This window comes from Equus przewalskii, chromosome 9, assembly GCF_037783145.1.
Source record: "Equus przewalskii isolate Varuska chromosome 9, EquPr2, whole genome shotgun sequence".
In the NCBI taxonomy this organism is placed as follows: domain Eukaryota; kingdom Metazoa; phylum Chordata; class Mammalia; order Perissodactyla; family Equidae; genus Equus; species Equus przewalskii.
This window is the reverse complement of record NC_091839.1, coordinates 69,384,665-69,409,684: the sequence shown is the minus strand read 5'-3', so window position 1 is coordinate 69,409,684 and position 25,020 is coordinate 69,384,665. Positions and strand designations below refer to the sequence as shown.

At 36.8% G+C, this 25,020-nt stretch overlaps 1 long non-coding RNA gene across 2 annotated transcripts in view; it reads left to right on the top strand.

Annotated features, from left to right (window-relative positions):
* Positions 1-25,020, top strand: part of LOC103556557 (uncharacterized) — a 64,586-nt gene that overhangs the window by 13,373 nt on the left and 26,193 nt on the right. Inside the window, exons 3-4 of one of the 2 annotated variants that reach the window (XR_011522068.1) lie at positions 3,151-3,258; positions 6,267-6,337. The exons of the other annotated variant lie outside the window; for it this stretch is intronic. This is a non-coding gene — a long non-coding RNA (uncharacterized lncRNA). The remainder of the gene's footprint in view (positions 1-3,150; positions 3,259-6,266; positions 6,338-25,020) is intronic. 2 annotated transcript variants of the gene reach the window in all.

The following is a 25,020-nucleotide window of genomic DNA, read 5'->3' as shown; positions in this document are numbered from 1 at the left end:
TTCGATCAAGATGCTTTGCGCGTCCTCACGGTGCAGTTCTTCACACGCGAGCCTCACACAAGCTCGGGCACGGGTAGGCTGGAATGACACGCCAGCCCCGCTGACGTTCACCGGCTGGCCTGAGCCTCCAGCTCTCTCTGCTGTTCACACCGCGTTACTGCTATCTGCTCATGCATGCATTATTTTTTGGCCGCTGAGTTAGAAACAAATACAGCAGAAAAAGACTGCTTATAATAAAAATGCCTACTAAAGAAACCTGAATCTCATTTTAAGAAGCCTCCAGACTGTATTTAATATGATTCCATTTTCTCAGCGCTAGAATTTCTCATTCTTAGCAAAACTACATCACTGAATATACTTCAGAGAGCTGTATTCTCTAGGATCAGATTTTCTCCTCTTGGTCGATAGCAGTTTACTTTTAATTAATGATAAGACATATAGGCACAATAAGTGATTCTATTGGCAAGTATGGTTTAAAAAAGTATCTAGATGGTGTTAACAGCACATGATTTCTCTGAGTTGTTTCAGTGATTCATCAGGACAAGAGAATTTTGGAATGTTCTCGAAGTAGGGTTCATATTTATTTAAATATCTTTTAAACTTATTTTCTTAAATTTAAAAAGTGTAGTCATTTCTGAGATCTTGGGAAACTATTCCAGCATTATAATATATTTTTAATATTGAATAAATGACACATGCATGTATTACAATAACGACTATGTTATAGAGCTCGATCAATTTTAATTTCTGAAATATCTATTTCTGTGGTCATCAATCCACTGAGTGTTAAATACCCCCAACAAGGATAAGCAAGCACTATAAGACAGCCCACTAACATCCTAAAGCTTGAGTAGGGCAATGAGTACAGAGGGAGAGAAGACAGCAAAAGAAGAAAAGGGACCGAGGGATAATGAAAGAAAGTGAAGAAGAAAGGAACAGCCAATGTACATAGCAAACAGGAGTAGAGCACCCAAACGTTTTTGCCATAGAAGTATTAGAATTTGGCTTAGTTGCACTCCCATTAATCCTTTAATTAAATTTGATTTTATATAGATTTTTACTAATTTTATAGCAGAGCTTAAAATTTCATCATATAAATTTAAATTTGGCATCTCCAGGCTTTGGAATTGACCTTATTCAATGGTAAAGCATGATTTTACAAGTTATTTTAAACAAGTAACTTTATTTGTTATCAAAGCAACACATGTTTGTTAAGAGAAATAAAATAATAAGCAGGGTAAATCATGAAAATTAAGAGTCCTGTGGCTCCCTTCCCCATCGCCACCAGTATTACTCATCAAAAGGCATCAAATATATGTATTTATTTAGTTTGTGGTACTTGCAATGTGCCAGGCAGTATCATAAGAGATTTGCATATATTAACTCATTTAATCCTCACAATAAATGCCACGGAGTATGTACCATTATTATTCTCATTTTACAGATGAGGAAACAGGCATAGTGCGGTTAGGCTAGTTATCACACAGTCAGTAAATCTCTAAGATATCTCCAAAATGTGCTTCTATATCTATGCCTAGATTTGTCTGTTTTAGATATTCTTTATTGACTTCTTGCTATGATAGATGAGGATTTAGCTCATGTTTACCAAGCTTTCCAATATTCTTCTGCTTCTCAATGTATTTTTAACAGAAATTTTATCTTCTATGCTATAGCATTAGTTTAGTTGAGGTAGTATACAGTTTTTACTGCCTTGATCTCTTGTTTCTCCAGCTGTGGAGAGTATCCTTTGATTCCACTCTGTAAAATGTGGGCAGAAGTCCTGTTGTCCCTTCAGTTCCACTTTCCCCTTCACCTGTCACCTTCTGTCTCTGTACTTTTACTTCTATCGAAGTTCACACCACTTGCAGTCTACTCTATAACCACAATACTCTCATACTTTGTCTATTATTTGACTCTAAAATATGAAATTCAGTAGACCCTGGGAATGTTACTATGATCATGTAAATACCGTTCACTGAAGAGTCAAATAGTGCATTATATTTCTATTTCCTTTCTTCTACAGTTATTTCTTTCTTATAGAGTTTCTAAGTGGTTTCTATTTTTCCTTGCATCATTTGCCTCTATTGCATTTTAAGTTTTGTTCAAACTTCCTATTATATGATCTATGATATTGTGCACCTTTTTTCCACTAAGTTCTCCTGCTTGGAGCCCTCCATCCTCCTGGTCTACCCCATATGACTTACTGTTCTGGTGCCCAGTTGTCATCCTGGGACTCGCCTTCACTGCTCTTCTGAGTAGGATCCACTGTTTCCTGGCATTTCTCTCTTTCTTGGCTTATTCCTTCTTTGTGTTGGAGTATATCCTAAAGCAACTTCATCAGAAAGCACCACAGTAGCTAAACTTTCTGATTGCTTCCATGTCTGAAAAATCTTTCTTTTTTTCTACTCTCACATTTGTTGGATGGTTTTGCCATACACAGATTTCTGGCTGGAGAATAATTGTCTCAGAATTTTGACAAAATTCCTCCACTGTCTTCTATCATCTAGTACTAGTGATAATTCTGATGATAGTGTGTTTTGTTCCTTTTTTAAAAATTTGTTTTTGTTTCTACTCTGAAACATTTAAATATGTTCTCTTTATTTATTGTTTTGAGCTTTTACAATGATGTGGCTCAGTGTAAGTCTTTCTCTTATTCATTGAGGCAGACACACCATGAGCTCTTTCATTCTGTAGACTTTCACTGAAGTACTTCAGCTGTAGATTTCTTCTATTACTATTGTTTATTAGTATAATTACCTCCCTTCTATTATCTCTGATCTCTCTTTCTAATGTTAGACATCTTAGAGTAATCATCTATGTCTTGTTTTCTCTTGTAATTTCTATTTCTTGTCTTTTAGTTCTATTATTCTGAAAGATTTGTAGTATTCACATTTTAATTTCATACATTTTGGACTCATTTTAATTTGACACATATTTTAATTTAACACACGTTTTATGATTTTTAATTTTTAATAGAATCCTGCTCTTGTTTTTTGTTTCTTTTATACATCCAATAGATATGGTATCTTTTCAATATCTCTGAAGATACAATAAGAACTATTTTTTTAAAGATCTCTTTGCTGATGAATTGCTTCTGCTTTTCCTGGAGTCATTTTTTTCTTGTTTTGATCTTTCTCATTCATCTTGCAGGTTTTTGATGGTTCTTACTCGTCCATTTATGTTTTAGAAAGAAGTAATAGAGAAGCTGAGTGAGTTTCTGTCAAAGGCAGTTACTGCACTGGCAAGCTTTGTTTTAAGGTGAGTGGGTGAAGAGCAGAACATTATAATTTGGGACTCGTAAATGTCAGAGTTCCAGCTCCCACACAAGCTGCCCTACTTCTTCCCAAGTGGTATATTAGATTTTTATAGAGAAGAATGGCTGCTTTTACTCCTTCCTTCCTTCCTTCTTTCTCTCTTCCTCTCTTTTGTTCTCTCTTTCTTTCTCCCAGGATTGGGATGAGGACAAATGCTAGGCAGTTGCACTGTCTGAGAAAGGTGCTGGGTGAGAGAGGTGAGTGTGGAGGGAGATGATACGTTTTCTTTGAAATCTTTCCATGACTCTCTCCGTTTTTAGCCCATGCCTCACTTCTACCCTTCACTGTAGCTGGCACTTCAAAGTTCTCAGTCCTCTGGATTCCACTAGGCCTTTCCACCACAGCCCTTTCTGTGTGTATACTTTATAGCATCTTCCTTTGCTTTTCTTTATCAGTCACTAGTTCATCAACTGTTTTCAATTTTCCCCAAATTTGTTGAAATTATTTGTAGATTCTCCTGCTTTCTGTCCTCTTTCTCATTGTCGGTTTATACTGTTTTTGTGTATACCTCTATCATTTTCATTGAGTCTCAGGAAAGAGAGGAGATAAACATAGGTACTCTTTCTTTCATCTTGATTTTTTTCTTGGAATGAAGACAGAAATGACTATTGTCATTCATTGTATTTATTGATTCATTCAAGAAATGTTTATTAAGTGCTTCCTAACTCTATGCCATGCACTGAGAGTATAATGGTGAGCAAAACTGGAGAGTGTGCTCATGGGAACACCAAAGGTGGCAGATAAGAGAAGGGACCTGGCGTAATCTCAGGGGACAGGTTGCCTAAGAAAGTGAATTTGAATTAAGATCTAAGGGTAACTGAGAACCAAGTAATTAGATGAAAAAGGAGTGGGAGGAGGAAGATTGTTTCAGAAAAATGCAATGGCACGTTTATGAAGTCCAGGTTTGGAGAAGAGAATGGTGCTTAGAGGAACTAAAAGAATCTGATGGCTCAGCATGGAGGACAAAGAGAAGAGCAATGTGACATGAGGTGAGTCCAGATGAGACTGGTGAAATGCAGTCTTCGTAGGTAGATTTGAGACTGGAGTTGTGATCTATAGGAGCATTGGGAAGCCTATGAAGGATTCTAAGAAGTTTTGGGGGATAGGAGCAATGTGAAGAGGATGGTCTGGCTGTTGTGTGGTGAACTGAGCATGGGCATCCATAATGAAGGGGGATGAGTTTGAAGTTATAACTGCCCAGGTCAGAAGTGTTGGTTGTTTGAACTAGGGTTGCACAAGTGGAGACAGACAGGAGTGAACAGATTTGAGAGTTATTTAGAAGCTAACTCAGTGGTTTGGACAATGGATTTGATTTGGAAAGAGAGGGAAAGGCAGTTTTCAAGGAAAATTTTCAAGTTTCATGGCACCATAGCCCAAACAAAGGAGAGCTGCAAGAGAAGCAAGTTTTAGGGGAAAGAACATAATGGTTCTGAACATTTTGAGTTGAAATGTCCCCGAGACATACAAATAGAGATGCTGAGTTGGCTTTTGAATATATAGACATAAGATCTGTATTATAAATATTAATGTGGAGTCAATGGCATATAACTATTAACTGAGACTATTTTTAAATGGGAGTAATTAGGAAGAGAGAGCATATTGTGAGAAGAGATGAGGACATGAAATTTTAGTCCTGATTAAGTACTTTCAATATAGCATAGGAAGAGTAAGGAGCCTCTTTTCATTTTTAAAAAATTGTGTTTATAGGTAATAGTAACAATTATTTTTAGAAAATAAGTTTATCTTTCATAAAGACAGAGATGCATACTAAAAATGTTTACTCATAGAAGGTAGTGAAACTATTAATTTGACTCACGTTGCTGCATAGATGTCATGAGGCCTAGAAAGATATTTGATAAAAATGTTTGATGACGAAGTTCAATTCTTTTCCCTTCTCTTTTTTGGCAATAAAACATTCAGATTTGGAAGTTTTGTTGTTTGTTTTTTTAGGAAGATCAGCCCTGAGCTAACATCTGCTGCCAATCCTCCTCTTTTTGCTGAGGAAGACTGGCTCTGAACTAACATGCGTGCCCATCTTCCTCTACTTTATACGTGGGACGCCTGCCACAGCATGGCTTGATGAGCGGTGCCATGTCCACAGCCAGGATCCGAACCTGCAAACCCAGGGCCGCCAAAGCAGAATGTGTAAACTTAACCACTCTGCCACCGGGCCGGCCCCTAGATTTGGATGTTTTTATAATGTATATTTCAGTTTTCCCACCAATAATACAGATTGGGGTTTTTTTTCCGTTTGGAGGACAAAAGAGAGAGAAGTTTTTCCTTGTTGTTTAAACTATTTGTTGGTAACACAAGTGTTATATTTAATTTTAAATAAATGACTTTGGTTTAATGTTAGAAGAAAATCTAACTCTAGGCTCTCTAAATGAGTAAGAGAAATTAGAGTTTAAATTATGTTCAAGAAATAATTTTAGGTAATTGTAATTGTAAGTATTCATGTTAGATTCCAATCAGCATCTGACTTCATCTAAATAGATTGGAAGTCATATTACAGCAAGACTACATGAAAATCATCTCAGGCAGATGAAAATCATTTCTGTTTTATAACTCTCTTGATGAGATTGTTCAGTCTGTCTCTGTAGCCAATACAAGTGTTTATGTTCAATATATATTCTACACATTTCCTCTAGGTGGTGCACAAGGCACAGTTATGTTGGAAAATCCATAGACAATCCCTAAAGCCTTTTTATATTTTATTCTGCATCTGAATGAAACCTAATCTCTTCTACTGTAATCTACTATAATTTAATAATTGAGATGACATTATGTCATATTTTTGAGGTACTAGCATGTATACAATATTTATACAATATGTATACAATATTTTCTTGGAGTAGAGTAAAATGCAGGTATAATTTTTCATGGTATTACTGTAAAATTAATTTTTTAGCCCTCAATGAAGATATTTTGAGATATCATATCCATTTCTTTCAGTTATTTCAAGTGAATGATAAATACCCAAATATCAAGATCATCATCAACTGTAAGTGTAGAATGAAAAACAGGTCTACATTCAAGGACTTCAGATTAGCTTTTGAAGGTGTGAACAGCTGCTGTGACTTCATATACACTAAACAATTTCTCTCTCTTCCCTAACATCCATGAAAGGTTCCTGAAGTCGGAATGCAGAGGTATGTACAGTTTGGATTATCTTTTCTCTGTGTTTGTTGCATAGGACAGAAGCCACCACAAGAGTGCAGGATGGGTTTTTTTTTGCAGAAAATGGTATGGCAGTGGGTTAAGGAGCCCTGGACTGGGATGGCTAGACTGAATCACTTGTTAGGTGTTAATATGAGTTTTAATAATTTTTAAAACTTACATTGCTTTTCTTAAAAAAGTAACTATGTTCAAATAACCCTGAAGTCTTCCTTTATTAAATCTGAGTAATTCTTTAAGGTTGCATTTTTTTCTTCTTCTGACCGACTAATTGAACCAGAAGTTTAAGACTATTGGTACTTAATTAAAGTCTGTGTTTCTTGAATTAGCATATGCTTTATTCTCTTCTTTGTAATGGTTGATAACGTGGTGCAGATATTTTGTGAGCAATCCATTTTTAGCAAGTGTAACATATTAATATTATCATGATAAATATGTCTTAAGAACCCTGCTATTCCAGGATCTAGTATTTCAAGGAAGACTTTTATAAATCCCAAATATGTAGTGTAGACAATAAGTAAAATGCCTCTGGAGTTTAGAGTTCTGTTGAGACCTTGTGTAGGAAAGAAGGTCTTAAAATGGGCCTTGAAGAAATGGGATGAGCAAAGGCTCAGAGGAAGAAATTCCTTCCTTCCCCCTTCAGTTTCTTCCTTTTCATTATCCTCCTGATCAACTTTAAATTATAAAAGAAATACATGCCAGCTATTCCACTTCTGAGCTATTTTATCCAAAGAACATGAAAACACTAATTCAAAAAGATATTTGCATCTCTATGTTCATTGCAGCACTATCTGCAATAGTCAAGGCTTGGAAACAAACTAAGTGCCCATCAATGGATGAATGGATAAAGAAGGTGTGGTATATATATATATACAATGGAACACTACTCATAAAAAGATGAAATCTTGCCATTTGTGACAACGTAGATGGACCTTGAGGGTATTATGCTAAGTGAAATAAGTCAGATAGAGGAAGCCAAATATGGTATGATTTCACTTATATGTGGAAGATAAAGCAACAGCAGCAACAACAAACACATTGATGCAGAGATTAGACTGGTGGTTACCAGCCGGGAATGGGGGAGGAGGGAGGGTGAAAGGGGTAATAGGACACATGTGCATGGTGATAGAGGGTAATTAGACTTAGGATGGTGAACATAATGTAGTCTACACAGAAATCTAAATATAGTGATGTAACCCTGAAATTGTATAATGTTATCAACCAATGTTACCTCAAGAAAAAAAATAAAAAGAAAAACGTGTCATTACAAAAGAAATTTAAACAATATGGAAATATATAATGTAAAAAATAAAATTGTCCTCCTTGTGCCACTCTCCCTAACACATTCCCTAGAGGTAGCCATTATTAACAGTTAGGTGTGGATATTCCTTAATATTTTAATCCATAAATATTTATATATGTTATACCAATGAGATATAACCATCTGTGTATTCTGCAACTTTCTATTTTTTGCTGTGTACAAAAAGATTTAGTTAGAGATTATAGGATTATGTCAGTATGTTTTAACAATTCTCTATACCTCATCTATATCTCTCTCAAAGTACTAACAATATTCAGCCTTTTATTCTAGTAGGAATTGCACAATTTTTACACTCACTATTATGTTGTATTTTCTGTGAATGCAGAGAGAGAGTGCCTACCAATTTAAAAAAATCTTTTTATTTTGAAATAATTATATATCCTCAGGAAATGAGAAAAGTAGGTAGGGGAAGGTCCCACACACCCTTAATCTACCATTCCCCATTGTTAACATCTATATTACAGTATGGAAAGCAGGAAATTGACATTGGTACAATCCACAGAGTTTATTCAGATTTTAATAGTTATATTTGTGCCCATTTGTGCGTGCGTGTGTGTGTGTGTATATTTCAATGTAATTTTATCATGTGTGTAGCTTCCTCTAGCTACCACCACAATTAAGAAACAGAACTGTTGCATCACCCCAAAGCTCGTGCTACCCCTTTACAGCTACTCCTTCAATCCCTCACCTGTTCATCTCTATAATTTTTTATTACATAATGTTATGTAAATGGAATTATAAAGTATGTAATGTCTTAAGATTGTCTTCCTTTTCTCCCCAAAGCCCCAGTACATAGTTGTAAGTCCTTCTAGCTCTTCTATGCGAGTTGCTGCCACAGCATGGCTACTGACAGACAAGTGGTGTGGTTCCGTGCTCCATGCTGGGGAAACAGGCCCGAGCCATGGAAGTGGAGCTTGCGAACTTTAACCACTAGACCATCAGGGCTGGCTCAAGACTGCCTTTTTTAAACTCACCATAATTCCCTTGAGATTCTTTGAAGTTATTGCAGCAACTTATTCTTTGCACTTAAAAACACATTATAAATATATTTTTTTGTTAGTACATATGGATCAATCATATATATATATGCACACACATATATTCACATATATATATTTACAAAAGCACAGCATGCCATTGTATAGAGGCAATATAACTTCTTTAACTGGTTACTTATTTCATATTTGACATTTGGGTTATTACCTAGGGGTTATTTTTAATAGCACAGCAATGTTTAGTAAATAAATTTGTTTATATATTTTTGCTTACTTGTGTTAAAGTATCTGTAGCACAAGTTCTTAGATTTACAAGGCATGCCTTTTAAATTTTTGATTGAAATAGCCCTCCAAACACTGAATTAACTTTTGTTGTCAAGGACTTAGAGTACCTATCTTCCAATATCCTTATTAATACTAAATAATATCAACCTTTAAATTTTGTCTTTGAATATCTGCTGGATCAAAAACTGTATTTCATTGTTTTAATTAAAAATCTTTAATTATGAGGGAGGATGAGCCCATATGTATATATTATTGGCTGTTGGTATTTCACTTACGAGAAAGAAATGTAAACATATGTTCAGGGAAAAATGAGCAAAGCAGTCCTGGAGCTGCGTCTTTGACCCAGGGATAAGAGATGTAGGGGTCAGGTTGTGATAAAAGAATGTGGAATTGAATCTAAAGACCATGGTGAGCCACTGAAGAGTTTGTATAAAGTTAATATGCAGTGCGTCAAATCTATTGTAATTGGGACTATAGAAACAGGAATTCACTTAAGGTATTCCTATGGTGCTTCAAGGTCTAAAATGAAGGGCTCCTAGGTTAGGCATGGTAATAGTCCTGAAAAGAGTGATGAGAGAGACATTTTTAAAGAAGAATCAACAGGAGATACTGACTAAATGGATTCTGTGAACGACGGTGAACTCTAGACTGATGTCGTGACCTGGGGTGGGGGAGTGTGGGATATGGTATACTTTATTGAAGAAAGAAAATGTGGAGATACTGATTTGGAAGCTAAGGACAGGGTGGAGGTATATGATTCTGTTTTAGACATTATAAGTCAAATGAGCAAATATTACTTGAGTGCTAACAATGTGTTGGGTCTGTGTACATGCTTTTACACACCATGATACTCTATGTATTTTAAGATTCCTGGTATTTTGCACTTAAAAATGTTGAACAATGGAACTTTTTGGGAGGGTGATGGGAAGAAAAGGGCAAGATATGGTTGTCACGGACTAAACAAGATATGAGAAGGCTAAGGTTTCTCAAGTCAGGCAGACCCGGGTTCCAGTTCTTTCCAGCTTTGTGACCTTGGGGGTTATTTAACTCCTAAGCCTTAGCCCCCTTCTCCCTAAAACAGAAATGGTAATAGTAAGTATCTCAAAAAAACAGTACATCAAATGAAATAGTCCACATAAGAGTGCTCAGCACAGGTGCTTGCATGTAGTAAACATCCAATATTTTCATTATTATGGTTATTATAATAATTATGATTGGGTGAAATTCTGTAAGTGTTTTCAGTCCTACTCCTTCAATTTCCCCTGAAGAGGATTCTGGATGTGCTCACTTAGTCTCTTTCCCTCAACCATCTTCCAAAGGGATTCTGACATTTCCAGACAGGATTTTAGGTTGTTTGTGATGCCAAGTGAGGAGAACAGGTGCAGCTATGGAAAGGATAAAGTCAGTGGGCTGATTTTTAAGGAGAAAAGTCATGGACATTCAAACTGGAAGTCACAATCTGTGGGGAAGGTTCAAGGGCATCAGGTGCAAAGGGAAGTGAAGAGAGAAGAACCAGGAGCAAGAGGAGGCAGCACAAAAATCTCTGGGTTAAGAAATTGGGGGTTTGGGGACTGAGTTTCTGGAAACCTTTGGGGAGCAAGAGAATTGAGAGAAAGAAAGGGATTCTACTGTATTGTTGTTTACCATGCATTTACATCTCTTTTTCATGTTCTTTGATGAATGTAAGTAAAGGATTTGTGTCAGAAAGCGTACATTCTTTATGTTGTGTGCTACTGATGCTGCTGCTGGTGCTGCCAGAGGTAATTGGCAAAGAGCTTCCTCCGTGCCCTTTTGTCTCTGTTCTACCAAATCATAACACAGTGCCTGGCACAAAGTATGTGCTACATAAATGTCTGTAAAACCAAACAAGTAGTGATATTAGGCTGAGCTCTGCTTTCTCATTTCTTTTAACAGCAGCACCATCATTTTTCAGGTTCCTCCCCTGCCCACCAAAATAAAACGTTTGGCATCGTCTATGAAAGTTTCTGTCCTTTACCAACCTGGTACCAATCTAACACCAAATCCCATCCATGCTTATTCAATCAACTTTTTTCTACTCCTTCTGTAATCATGCTGTTCCAGGGGTCATGAGGTCAGGTAGGTAACAGAGCAGTCAGTGTGAGGCAATAGGGTGCTGGCTGAGCTTTTAGAACCAGAGAGATTTGGGGTTTGGAGAGGAGCAGTACATAACATCCACCTGAATCTTTCCTCTTAATTCTGATTCGGTTGAGATAGACAAAGAAGTCTAGCTGAGGAGGATCTAAATGTCAGTTTTGTTATTGCTGGAGCTGCTGGTCCACTCATCTTGGGTATGTGGCAAAGATGCTGAACCCCATAAATACTGCATCTCATAAATAGGCAGACCTTACCACCCACAGGCCTGTCTGGACTCTGGCAGGCCTCCTCCCCCAGGGCAGAGTTGTAACATTTCAGTTGTGTTAAGGATCGAGGATAATGTGTCCTTTCTGCGGGCAAGTTGTTCTCGAAAAGGAGGAGAGGAAGGGAAGGATTTCAGCTCTGCTTGTCTAATCCCTGTTCCCAAATTTGTCAGTTGAAAACACTGAGTTTCTCCCATCCTCTATTTGTCACATTCCGTGGAGTTATTATTTTTGCTGTTTTTAATCCATTGGATTTAACCATTAAGCCTGTGGTCAGTCAGGAGTGTGGCTCGCCCTCCTTTGGGAGGAGATGACCTTCTTGGGACAGCTTCCCTCCTCGTGAGGCCACCTCTCTTCTCCCACTTATTGAGCCTTCTACTACCACTAGTTGTCAGTGTAGATTTAGTATCCAGAAGGCTCTGAAATAAGTCTGGACAGTGTCCTAATTAAATTAACATTTTGTAACCAAGGCTGACCATAATGTCCAAAATCGCTCATCAGAGTTTTGCAATGAGATTGAATGCAAATATTAAGGTACTCTGGTAATTAACAGCCATCAAAACAGAGATGTCACAAATTTGAATATTCATGTCTTCTAACTATAGAATTTCCAAGGAGATTCCAAAGATTTAAAGCTTCAAATCAAATTAGATTGCTTAAGTTAAAATAAAATCAAAGGACTTCAAGTCTTCCCCAATTTCTAATTCTCTGTGTGAGTAGAGTCATGTTTTCTTAAGCATCTGTGGTCAGAGTTTTTCACTAAAATATATGTAGTTCCTTTAGTTCTATTGGCTAAATCTTTCATATCTGCCTTTGAAAAACTGTCCAAAGAGTTAAAAAAAATCATCTGAGCACGAACCCCATATTCATCCAGTTTTTAGAAAATGGGCCAATTCCAATCTCCTAGAACAGTGATCCCGAGCAAAACTGTGTTCCCAGGAGCCTGCCCTTGGTGTTGCCAAAGTCCCAGTAGTATCCGAGGGAAGGAAGTTAGATGGAGACATTTTTCTTGGTTCAGCCTTGCTGTGATTCCTGTCCACAATTACAGTTCTTTCAAATCCATGACCGGGGAACTTGAAAACCTGAGTTCTCTTCTAGCAATAGTTAATTCGGCACTATCCCATGACCAGAATTAGGGAGAGGAGTCTACCCATGTCCTCTGTACTTCTTTTCCCAAGCTTAGAAGTTTTGATGGTGGCGACTTTGTCCCATGGGTCTCATTTGAGATGTTTTTCTTTTCCTTCTGTATATTTAAACCTCAATTTCCATTTTTCCCTTTGAATCTTGTGCTTCTGGCACTTACAGCTTAATGAATGTGGACTCTCTTCAGAGATACAGTCTTCCAATATCTTATGAGTAGGCAATTTCAGCCCTGTACCTGCTCTTTCCTTTTAACAGGAAGTGCCTAATCCCAGAAACCTGCTGCTAGGGCAGTCTGAGAATCACTCTTAATAGGTTTCGGAACTGAAGTTCCTTTTGATAATTTTGAAAACTGTGCCCCTAGGGGCCTGCTCTGTAAGGCATTGTCCTTAGTTTTTAAATGTTCCAGGTCTTGAGTAACATTATTTTCTTCCACATCTTTTTGCGTCGCTGTAGGATATTTGTCTCTAGTGTCACTTTTCTTTACCGTTCTGTTACAATCTTCAGAGAAGCTGAATTGAAATTTTTAATTAGCTTCTTAAGTTGTTTCCTTTCCTTCTCTAGCACTCTTTGCTTAATCTAGTAGCTTTTTTTCCTTTAGTTTATTCTTTATATTTCTGCCTTATTCTTTCAGATTATGTATAGATGCTGATAGTGAAATAGTGGGATTCTGAGACTGTCAAACATTTATTTGTCAAATATATCTAGTCCAATTTATACTTTTTTGAGTTGGATAATCTCACCCAGGAGATAGTCTCTCAACAGACCAACATCTAACTCAGACTCTATCTGCTTTCATCCCGCCTGGCTCCACCTTAATGTGCCCCATCTTTGCTTTGCCATCTTGCAGAGTCCTAATTTCACCCGTATTTCTGGCATGTACCTTCAGGGCACTGTATCACTTTGAAATTCACTTAATAATTCTTGGAGTATTTTGCTATGATGATCTAGAGTTTGTCTTCTCAAATCTATGTAGATTTTTATTTTCTTTAACAATTTGGTATTGCTATCCCAACTTTAAAGTGTTGTTCCCCAGCCACTTTTACAATGGATTCTATATTTACAGTTCAAGAAGCCACCCCTTAATAGTTTCCACATCCTGGTCTCCTTGGGGGAATCATTCTTTTCTGTTCTCTGATTCCGTTTTCTGAGATTTTACTTCCCTCTTCCTTTCTCAGATCTTGTTGGTCCTAGTAGCCTTTAGATATTTCTTACTTTTCTAATGCCTTCTTTTTTGTTTATTGAGGTAAAATTGGTTTACATCATTATATAAATTTCAGGTGTGCATCATTGTATTTTGACTTCATCATAGACCCCAATTTCCATCTGTTACTGTATAAAAATGCCCCTTTACCCCTTTCGCCTCCCCCTGCTCTCTTTCTCCTCTGGTAACCACCAAATATCTGTGAGTTTGTTGTTGTTGTTTTATCTTCCACATTTGAAGGAAATCATATGGTATCTTTCTTTCTCTGTCTGACTTACTTCATTTAACCTAATACCCTCTAGGTCCATTCATGTTGTTGCAAATGGCAAGATGCATCTCTTTTTTCTCTTTATATGTTTCTATGCTGGCTTTCAGAATCTCATTTTCTCCATCATATTTGTCTATCCTTCCTCCTAAGTTTCCATTTTCTCTTGTGAAGATGTCTCTCTTCCTTCAGCTTAGTTTTTTCCTTGATTTATGTCCATTTTTCCACCTGGAAAATGAGTTTGAAAAGGCAAATTTCAGTCAGATTTTAGAGGGCCCTGAAAGCAATGTAGAGATTTTACCAGGAAGGAAAGAAAGCAGAATAACCCCTTAGAAGCTATTATACTAATTCAGGCAAAAGTTGAAAAAGGCTTTGGCCAGGTGATGCTAGAAGGCAGGGATTGACACAGGAGAAATTTTACAGAAAAATTGACAAGCATGGGTTATTGATTAGGTATGAGGGGGAGAAGATAGTGACAATGGAATCCAGTTTTCTTTGTGGGAAAGTTAATTTTGATTTCTTTAATAGATAAAGGGCTATTCAGGTTATCTATTTCTTCTTGAGTGAGATTTGGTAGTTTATGTTTTGTGGAGAATTTATCTATTTCATCTAACTTGTTGAGTTTACAGGCATACAGTCATTCATTAGCAAGACAGAGGTGGGATGTAAAAATAATTGCCCACTGGTTTTAAACAGTTGAAAATACGGAAGATTTTTTTTCCCACTAAGCAAATGATACTCATTTTCTTTTCTTTATTTCTTTCTTTTTTAAAAAAATATTTGTCTTCCCACATCTCTGGAAAAGTAGCACAGCACAGGGAAAGGTGCCGTCAATTTTGGAATGGTTCAGACCATCCATCACAATTATTTGTTGAACTTCTACTGTGTACCTGGCACTGTTTTAGTAGCTGAGGGTACATTAGTGAATTGTACTAAGTCTGCCCTCATAGAAATAACCTTCAAGTGAATGAGGACATTACTTGATCTCTGAACTCCAGTTTCCTTACCTCTACATTGGAGTTTTCCTAAAATAGGAGAGTTGTGACTTAATGAGGTAATGAATGCTAAGTTCCTGGCACATAATATGCACTCATGAAAAGGTATCTATTATTATTATTATTGCTACATTCTTTTTGGTCTATAACTAAACTTTTCCAGTGTTTTTTGAACTTTACTTTAAATTTCAATTAGGGTGGGCAGAAGTCTGAGTTTCCTTGGCAGCATGTACAGTTGTATGCTGCTCATTAATTGCTCTCTGGACCTACCCAAGCAGGTAACTCAGAAATGTCTGTTGAAAATTGGTGATTAGCCTTCCCTCCAAACTCTTTGAGGCTGACATTTTTCTTCTGAATGTATGAAAAACATCTTTCTCTTTCTTTACCTCACTGCACACATGGTCTTTTTGCACCATTTGTCACATGGGTGACTTTGACAATGTTCCTGGTGTGTCCATAGACAGTTTACTTGATAGAGTAGCCAGAAACCAGGTACAAGCTACAGAATTTCTTTTTTAAGCCAGAAAATTTTATACATGGTTTCTATCCTATGGTACTGTAGGGGGGAAGAACTATTCCTCTACTTTCTGTGGTCTTCTGGCTGATCTAGGAATAAATGGACATGAGACAGAATAATAGGAGAAAATCAAACAAATTTAATAATGTGTATACATGGGAAAAAACTAACTCACCCAAGTGGCCAAAGCTACCACTTTAAATACCATCTTCAGCTAAAGATAAGGAGGAAACCGGGGATAGTGGTTTGGGACTTCAAAGGTGGAGGAAGGCAATTCACATGGAGTTGGAAAAGCAAATGTTTGGTAAACAAATGTTTGCTAGGCCATGGCCTTGTGAGGTTCCTTCCTGTCTACCACACCTACAGTTATCTATGGTGACAGCTCCTTCCTCGCACAGGCCCTCTATCTTAAATTCTTTTAGGCAGTTAGGGGAAAGGTCAATGTTTTTCCTGAGTCTTTTGTTCTTAAAAATAATCAAGTCAAAGAGATGCATTTTGGGGTGGCAAATTCAGATCCCCCGCAGTACATTTCAAACCAAAGGCTGTTGTGAACATGAAGAGAAGGCACAGGAAGTGTTTAGCACGTAGCAGATTTTTCTTTATTAGTCTATATTAATTCCATTTCATAACAGTGATATGAAAGCCAAACAAAATAATTTCTAGTTGATTTATGCAGTTCTTATGAATCACTTTGCTTTTGGCCTGGGGCCTTACAACAGTCACCAGAGGGATGGTCTATAATAACCACTCAGAAATGTGCTGCTTAGCAGGCTGCCATGCTTAGATAATCTAGTTTTGTTATTTCACTCAGCAGTAATGTGGCTTTGAGGGAGATGAACCCAATGCCAAACACTCTTTTCTAAAGTAAAGCAGAGTTCAGAATCTTAAAGGAGTGGATAATTCATTTTAAGAGGCTTCTGATCATGAATGTTATGTTGCTTATTGCTGTCTCAGTATGATTAAGGAGCAACCAACACTTTCATTCTCTTACTACAAATCAGAAAGTGATTCTGGGTTGAAAGATTTGAAGGCTTTTTGTAACGTTTTCACGTTTGACTGAGGTTTTTGGTAGCTGATTATATGACTATATTTGGAACTAATACATATAGCTAACTCTTGGGTTTTTGGAGGGGCCATCAAGAGTTCATAGATTATTCAAGGCAGATAGTTCGCTGGATGACAGGTTGATTTCAACGAGGTCAACATGACTTAGCTCTCTCTATGGGCTAGTTAGTATCACACAGAAACACACACTGTTCCTTGGCTACAGGCTGTATTCAAGTCTCTGGTTAGCCATTCCTTATATGCTTGTGCAACATGGAAGGTTGGAGCAGACACATCTGTTAATATAAATCAACTTGAAGTTGCATCTTGTGACCATTCTTTGGAATTTCACCTGTGAAATCATCTTAGCACTAACTGTCCCTTCTGGTAGGCAAATGTGGATTAAAATGAGGGCAATTAAATATGTATTCAGAAATTTGATGCACTGAATAGTTTAGGGATTTTCCTAAATTACTTAGAAGAGTATATTAGTTGTCTGTGCATCAGTGATATTTTAATAAAAACATAATTATGGTATTTTCTCAGGATAGCCTAACTCTTAAAATAATTATATATTTTCTCTCTAGCTATCAGTAAATGCAATTAAAGGAGCTTATAAGATCTTTTTAATAAATGCATAAATCATTGTCTAATTCATGTATTTGGTTGATCACCTGTAGTTACTAGCCATGGCACAATGCTGTGGAGAGAGGATGGGTTTTGGAGTCAGAAAAATTTAGTTTAGAGGTCTCATTCCTCCATTTGTTCACTGTCTCAGCCATGATAATCTCTTTCCTAACAGAAGGTCAATAATATCTACTTCCTGAGGTTGCTGTAAATATTGTATTTAACACTCTCAGCATCAAAATAGGAACACAGTAGCTGTTCAATGAATTGGGTTAGTTTTCCTCCTGATATTTTTCAAAAGTGTAGCAGGGGAGCTTGACTTATGCCTTGGCTTTTTACCATTACCATGAATATTTACAAGACTAAAACTGTAAGAAAAAAGATCATCCATGCTGCTATAGCTTACAAATGGAGAAAACCTCCAAGAGAGATGCAGTATTTTCTCGTGTTGGACAGAAATGTGAAATATCTTCTTACCTTTCATTAGCTCAAAAGTCTGTATCTATTTCCTCAAAGCAAAAGAAAGCTAATAAGCCTTCTGATTGAAGTTCCTTTTGTTAGTTTTCTTAAAAACGCATTTTATAAGAAACCTTGTTATTTACTTCCCTATTTACTGTATCTAAAGATGCTCTCACAAAAGGGTTTTAAGCAAAAAAGAGCACCCACTCAGTAAACTTGAGAGACCAGGCAAATCTCAGCTTTTATCTTTCTTTTCTATTGATATATTTCTTTTGAGGACTTGGGAGTTTAAATGTTCACATTTTTATTCTTCCTGTCTCATTATTTATGCCTATTCTTCTCCTCTGGGACTTGCTATGGGAAGTAGAAAAGGGAGAAGAAAAGAATACATTGACCTGGATTCTGAATCCTCACTCTTTTTTGCAAACTTCTTTTTTGTCATTTCTTGATTTATTTCCATGTGAAGCATCCAATGAGTGCTTTGCACAAAAACCATGCTAGCTTTGAAGCACTTAAATTAGTGTTTTGGTTTTCAATGGGGAAAGACAAAATTCGTGTGGTTTGTTACTGGAACAAGATGTGCATTTGAGACTCTAGAATTCTACTATTATTTTTATCATTTTTTTTTTGCTTTTTTGTAGCAAGTATCAGGGTTGCGATATTGCATTTGTGTTGTTGTTTGTTTAATTTGTCTTTAAAAGGAACTGAAGTCTGTGCACAAAATGAGTTTTCAGCTTGTTGGAGCATCAGTGTTGGTGATTTAGGATGTGGAATTATTCTTTAGAAATAGTACTGAATCAGTACTTTACAAGCTAATTAGTTCTGTGCTCCTGGGAAATCTTAAAGTTCTAATGTCTGTAAAAACTCCACGCGTGAAACTTCTCCTTGTTGGCAGTAGTTCTCCAAGAACATTACCAACGTGACAATGTATTTGAGCAGCGTCTACTTTTTCATTTTGATAGTTACTCAGCATCATTTAGATTCCCCATGTCCTTTCAAACTGATAATGTTATTTCTCTGCTGCTTGAATTTAATTTGTTTTTAGTGAATTGCTTCAATAGCTATTGTATTTCACCCTAGGAGTATCTCAATTTTATGAGTGAAAATGAATTACCTGTCTCTCGTAAATGAAGCTTAGTAAGAGGACAGGAAGCTTGGGAAGAGGATACAAGTGATAAGATGGTGTATATACTAAAGATCAAAATACAATTATCATTAAATTTGGTCTCAGCACTGGGACCACAGCTAAGGAATAAAAGAAGCTTTTGTGGTAAACAAAGCCATGAACTAGAAGACATAACATTTGGCCTCTTAAATCTGGCACAAATTTGCTATACGATTCTAATTCGTCTGGGCTCAGTTTCCTCATCTATAAAATTACTGTGTGTTCCACAAGATTTTTTCCTACTTTAATATCATGATTAGGGTTGGACACAAATATCATCAAACTACCTGGTGGTAAGAAGCCCAGAAGCATCTCTGAGTACAAAAGATTTAGTTTGAAATGCTAAAACAAGAGTCAGGACATACTTGAATGTGGAAGTTAGATACCCTGGTAGGACTCAGGAGGGAACATATGACCAAGGACAAGGTAGGCCCAGAAGGTTCAAAGTCTGGGCAGTCTGGCCTTAGGGGATTGACAAGAGCCATGTGTAGAGCAAGTAAATAAAAGGATAGATTTAGAGTACTAGCTTCCAAGAAAACTTTAATAGTTGAGGTAATACTTTGCTTCCTCCAATCTCTTTTACATTTCCTGTTCAGGCAATAACAAACCCCAATTACGTCTGGTTTAGGAATTGAAAGAAGAGAATGTAAAGCAGGAATACATTGTTGACGTAAATGGAATCTAGGTAAAGAAGTCAGTCTAATCCTCACATATGTAAATCAAACCAGTTTTCCTTTTCATTTATGATTTTTAGTAAAGATTGCTTTCTTATATATCATTGAATTTAAGCATGGCATGATATCTAAGGTCACATAGTGTGAACCATAACTTAAATAGGTCATTTTTCTGATGATGAGCACTCAATTTGTAAAAAGCACAGTCAAGTTAATCACATACATGTTTTAAACCTCTATGTCTCTGAAACTGGTTGTATAAACTAGAAATCTGACATCGCCTCAAGAATGGAAGGGTTCATTTTCATTGAGTTTTCTTTTCTCTGGATCTAAAGGTATGGAAGAGATAAGAGACAATATAGATAGGACTTCTATAGGAAATGAAAGAGAAGGATCCAATTCCTAGGCAAAATGATAAATTGAAATACTTATTGGATACGTTCAGTTGGAAATCATGCCATCAACTCATCTTCCGAACTCCCCACTTCCCTACTCTGCAATCCTTCTTGTGTTTCTTGTTCTTTCAGGCATTCAAGCTTAATACTCAAAAATCATCCTTTACCTCTCCCTCTCTGGCCTTTTTGTAGCCAGGCATGTTCTAAGTTCTGTTGATTCTCTATCTAAAATGTGTCTGACATCTAACTTATTTTTTTCATACCTATTGCCATCCTAATCAGCTCTCTACCCACACTCCCCAAGCTGCCATTGCCTTCTCAATGTATTTTCAATATATTTTAATTTAGTGGCCACTTCCATACATCCCTTTATTAATTTTTTCATTCTGAACTTTGTGTTTTGAAAAATTCTAATGACAAAATAAATTGCACTTATAAGCTGGCATAGTAGTCAGTTAATTTATCTATATTTTATAAAACCAAGGTATATAATGTGTAACTACAATGAAATTTTGACCCACATGTAATAATCAGCACAATGATACCAAGTAAATATGCTCTTTTAGCATTCTGTGCAGTCCTCCATTTGTGAACCAGGCATCTGGGGGCTGCAAGCTGCATACCACTGTTCTAATGCATTTGAGTGAAATACTAATTCCCGTATGTCTAGAGAGGCTATATAATTGATTGCTCAAACTGAATCACTTTGAACTATGAAAGGGAAGATAGTAATAATTATTATAATTATGTCTAGACACTGGTGTAAAGTGGAATTGTCTCAGGCAAAGTGGGAGATTGGATCATCACAGTCATGTCACTCCCTTCTATAACCTCAGTGCCTTCCACTACCTATGAATAGAGCTAAAGTTTTTAGCTTGGTATCCAAGAATTTCATATTAACTCTTTGCTTCTCTCTGATGAGTGTACTCACTAATGTTTTCACATCCTTCATTTAAACTCTTCTACCCTTGCACCTTTGCTTACACTATTCTCTCTCCCTGGAATGTCATTCCCATAACATTTCACCTATTGAATCCCTACCCAACTTTTAAAGTAGAGTCTATCCCCCTATTTCCCATAAAGCTCCCCTACTTTAGTCTACTGTGATTAATCACTCTTCTCTCTGAACTCCTAAGACTGGTTGATCACTTGGACCATATATGTAATCTTGCACTGATAGCAGATTATTAGGTTTAATTATCTGATATCACTCAAATGCATTTCAGATTTCCCATAGGCATCTTTCCTATCTCATACTTCCTTTTGGTGCTTTAGGGTCTTCTTTCACCCTTTCTCCCCACTCTTATTATCTAGACACTGGTTACCCTACAAAGAGATTTGGAGGTGAAGTCAAAATGAAGGAGGAGATTTCAGAGGCCAGAGACTAGAAGAGAGAATCTTTGCCTGAGATGGGAAACATGGAGGCTCAAGAGGTGGACAAAGCTACAAACTTCATGAATGCACCAAAAGTTAATAAAAGGGGAGTTCGGCTGTGGTCTCATGCAAAGTGGGTCATGGAGAAGAGAATAAGTAGGTTGGGAACAAATTATGGGAGAAGTTGGGAAGAATGACAGCAGCAGAATTCTGAACATTGTCTAGCCCTGGAAATTTGTTATTCAAAATGTCCCACAGTCTAGCAATATTGGCATCACCTGAGAGCTTATTTGAAAAGCAGATCCTCGGGGCTCACTCTAGACCTGCTGAGTCAAAATCCTCCTATTAACAAGATCCCTAGGTGATTCCTTTGGGAAGCATTGTCCTAGAATATGCACTTGTCTTCGCATACAGATTTTGTGGCCGAGCTGGCTCCTGGTACATGAGTAGATCTCTTTGAGTTGAATATTCAGGGGTCACACTCAGGATATCCAGTAATAAAGATGGGTTGATGAAATGCTGGGTTGAAATCTAGTTTTATTTCCTCATTTTTTCCTTAGCACTTCAAATTACAGTGTGGGTCTTGCACAGACTTTCACAAAGGTGGGGATGGAGGAGATTTGCGCTCTATGTGTGAGAATAATATTTTTCAGATAACAAACTGTGACTTAATAAGAGCTGGAGGGAGGATAACTGGAATAATCTAATTACGGAGGAACCAGAGTTTTTAAGTGTCTGTTCATGTCATTAGGATCTGTAAGGTTTTTGATCTCAAATATATTCCTGCCAGTTTTAAGTGCTTCAGGATAGGAAAACAGTTGGCCATCTGGTTTTACTAAACACTTTCTCATGTACAAAGACAAAATGTATTACTTGGAGCAGCTAGGAAGTGCAGTGTTGGGAGAATTTAGGACACTTCTCTGTACAAACTATTTCTCAAAGATGAAGAACTTGGCCTGTATCAAAAATTAAAGGAATTTCTGTGGAGAATACTTCTGATTCTTTCTTCATATGCTTCAGTTTTCTGTAAATGCTGTATAAATAAGCATTTACTTCACTAAAGGAGATATCTCACAGTTTGAGCTACACATAGCCACTCTCCCACCATTCCCTTAATGGAATAGAAAACTTTGCTTTCCAAGTCTTTAAGTCAATTCTATTACATTTTTCTTCTTATTTTAAATTAGAATGACACTTGACTAGTTACAATTCTGTTACTTAATGAGAAAAAAATGAAGTCCTATGTTGAAAAATGCTAATGATAAAATTCTATTAGAACATTAACTGTATTGTTCTGTAGATTAAAAAAACAAAAAATAGAAAGTCACAGAATTCAGTGTAATGTGCTAAACATATTGTTTTCACTATAGATGTGACAAACTCAGGCACACAAAAATTTTTCAACATTCCTAATTGTACGCTTAAAATAAGTCATTTTCTCCCCATGATTTGATCTAACTAGTCTCCAGCAGACATTATTTTTTCCAATGATTCCAGTACAATTTGTCATTGAATGCTTTGATCACAGTTAAGAGCAGCACAAAAATACAAGATCAAAACTACCAATATATATCTAGGAGGATAGATTCAAACAGATGTCAACGAATATATATATTTGTCCAGCCAGAGTCAAGATTCCTCAGCAAATCCTTAGTAGATTGTTTTTCTTGATTTTTGTATTTAATTCAGTTTTTTGTTTAACTAATCATTTGTCCTTGAGGCAGCGATATAAACATTTGTCAAAATATTGACCAGTGTAAGATGTTAGCCAGTTGCTAAATTTAAGTGTAATTTAGCAGGAGGAGCAGGACATTTAAACTGGTGCTCAAGAGAATGGGTGAAAAATGGTGACATGATGTCCTCAAATTCACTAAGATTGGAGTAGCTGTATTTGTAGAGAATTTGTGACTTCAAGGTCTCCTTATGCATGTAATGCTCTTCAGAGAATTTATTTCAAGCCAGGGATAATGAAATAGAGAAGCAACAAAAGGCAAAATATTTACAAAACCCACAAACATCTTGTTGCATATAGTACATCCTGAGGCTTGTGCAAAGTGGTTGCAGGCATCGTTTACTCTGTGTGCCTCCTCATCCCCACCACTGGCACCCGGGATGGCCACCCCAACTCCTCCGCAGGTTCCTTGTCATGTATCAGACAATTCTCAAGGGGCCATGAAAGATAAGGAATGCACATTTCTTGTGTAAATGGGACCCTTCTTGCTTTGCCCGTGGATCTCCTGCCTATTGTGCTTAATGGAGCAGTGTGCGGAAGGCAGGAGTATGGTCAACATTGTTGTAAGTTGTGTTGTTCTACTTTTGTGCTATAAAATTCTGAATAGCAAGTTTAACACAAGCAGTAAATGAGTTGTTGTTCACATTTCCTGCACACTCTGGATATGACTGTGTTCATGGTCATCATCATCATTTTTGAGAAGAAGATAGCAACCTTTGAGAGAATCACTGGAAGCCAATATCCATCGGCAGCGGGAGGGATAATTCAGCATCACGAATAATGATGTAACCAGCATTTAGTAAATGATAGTAGGCAATGGCACAAGCAAGAAGATAGTCATTTTGATACAAACAGGCTCTAAAGAACTATGGCATTGTGATAGTGACACAGTCTCACAGTGGGAGATACTAAATTAGCACATTTGACGATAGAAAACACAAAAAAGTGGTTCCTAGACCTGAACAGGAAGAGATGGCATCAGGACTTTATGAAGAATCTTCACAAGAACCGATTGGACAATAAACATGAAAGTACCTCTTTCTACCCATTATTCTGAATCTTCATCAATAAGTAACTCATCTTCACAAGGACCCATGAATTTTGTAACGTATTTTAAAATCAAATTGATTATAAAGGAAGGACTCTGCAAAAATATTTTACCTGTGGCCTTGCATACCCTAGAGTAGCCCCCTGTTGCGTAAGTATTTTCAACTGCAATTTCAGATTTTGTTGCTTAAGTTTTAATATAGTTCATTTTAACACGAAAGAGAGGGTGATGAATAAAACAAAAATGGGAGAGGTAGTCTTTGCTAAACTTTCTCTTCAGCACTTTTTAATCAGAGTTGGGCTTTGGGATTAGACGGAGTTGGAACTTGAAATGAAGGTCCAGTTGGGGGGAGCCTTAGATCTGCAATTTTTGTATGACCCTTGGCAAGTCTCTTACTGCAGTGTCTCAGTTAAGTCATCTCTAAAACGCAATGATTGCAGCAACTCCTTTCAAAAGGTTGGATATAAAGATGGAACAGAATAATTTCCTAAGTATTAGCACAGTGCTTGGCTCATTACTATGTGTTCAATTCCGGTTAAATATTTTCATATATTACTACTAAATGGAGAAGGCCAATGCAGCAAGACTGAATGCTTAAGATAGTGTTATAATTAATCAGTAATCTGTTTTTAAAGATAAAATATACTTTCTTACCAGAAAGCTAGATATTTAATTTTAATTTGTGCCTGAAAAAAATTAAATATAAGTAGAGTTTGTACTAATCTTCAGGAAGTCTGCAATTGATAATACCTTTTACTTAATCTTTTACACAGATTCATCCCTGGGGTTGACTCGTTGGTATAATTTTCAGAGATATGAACTGATGTTCTTGAACTGCAGATAGTGACTCAGAGGTAGTCAGTGGGAAAGTAGAAAAAGGCTGTATATCTTCTGCTATTCTCAAAAATTTCAGG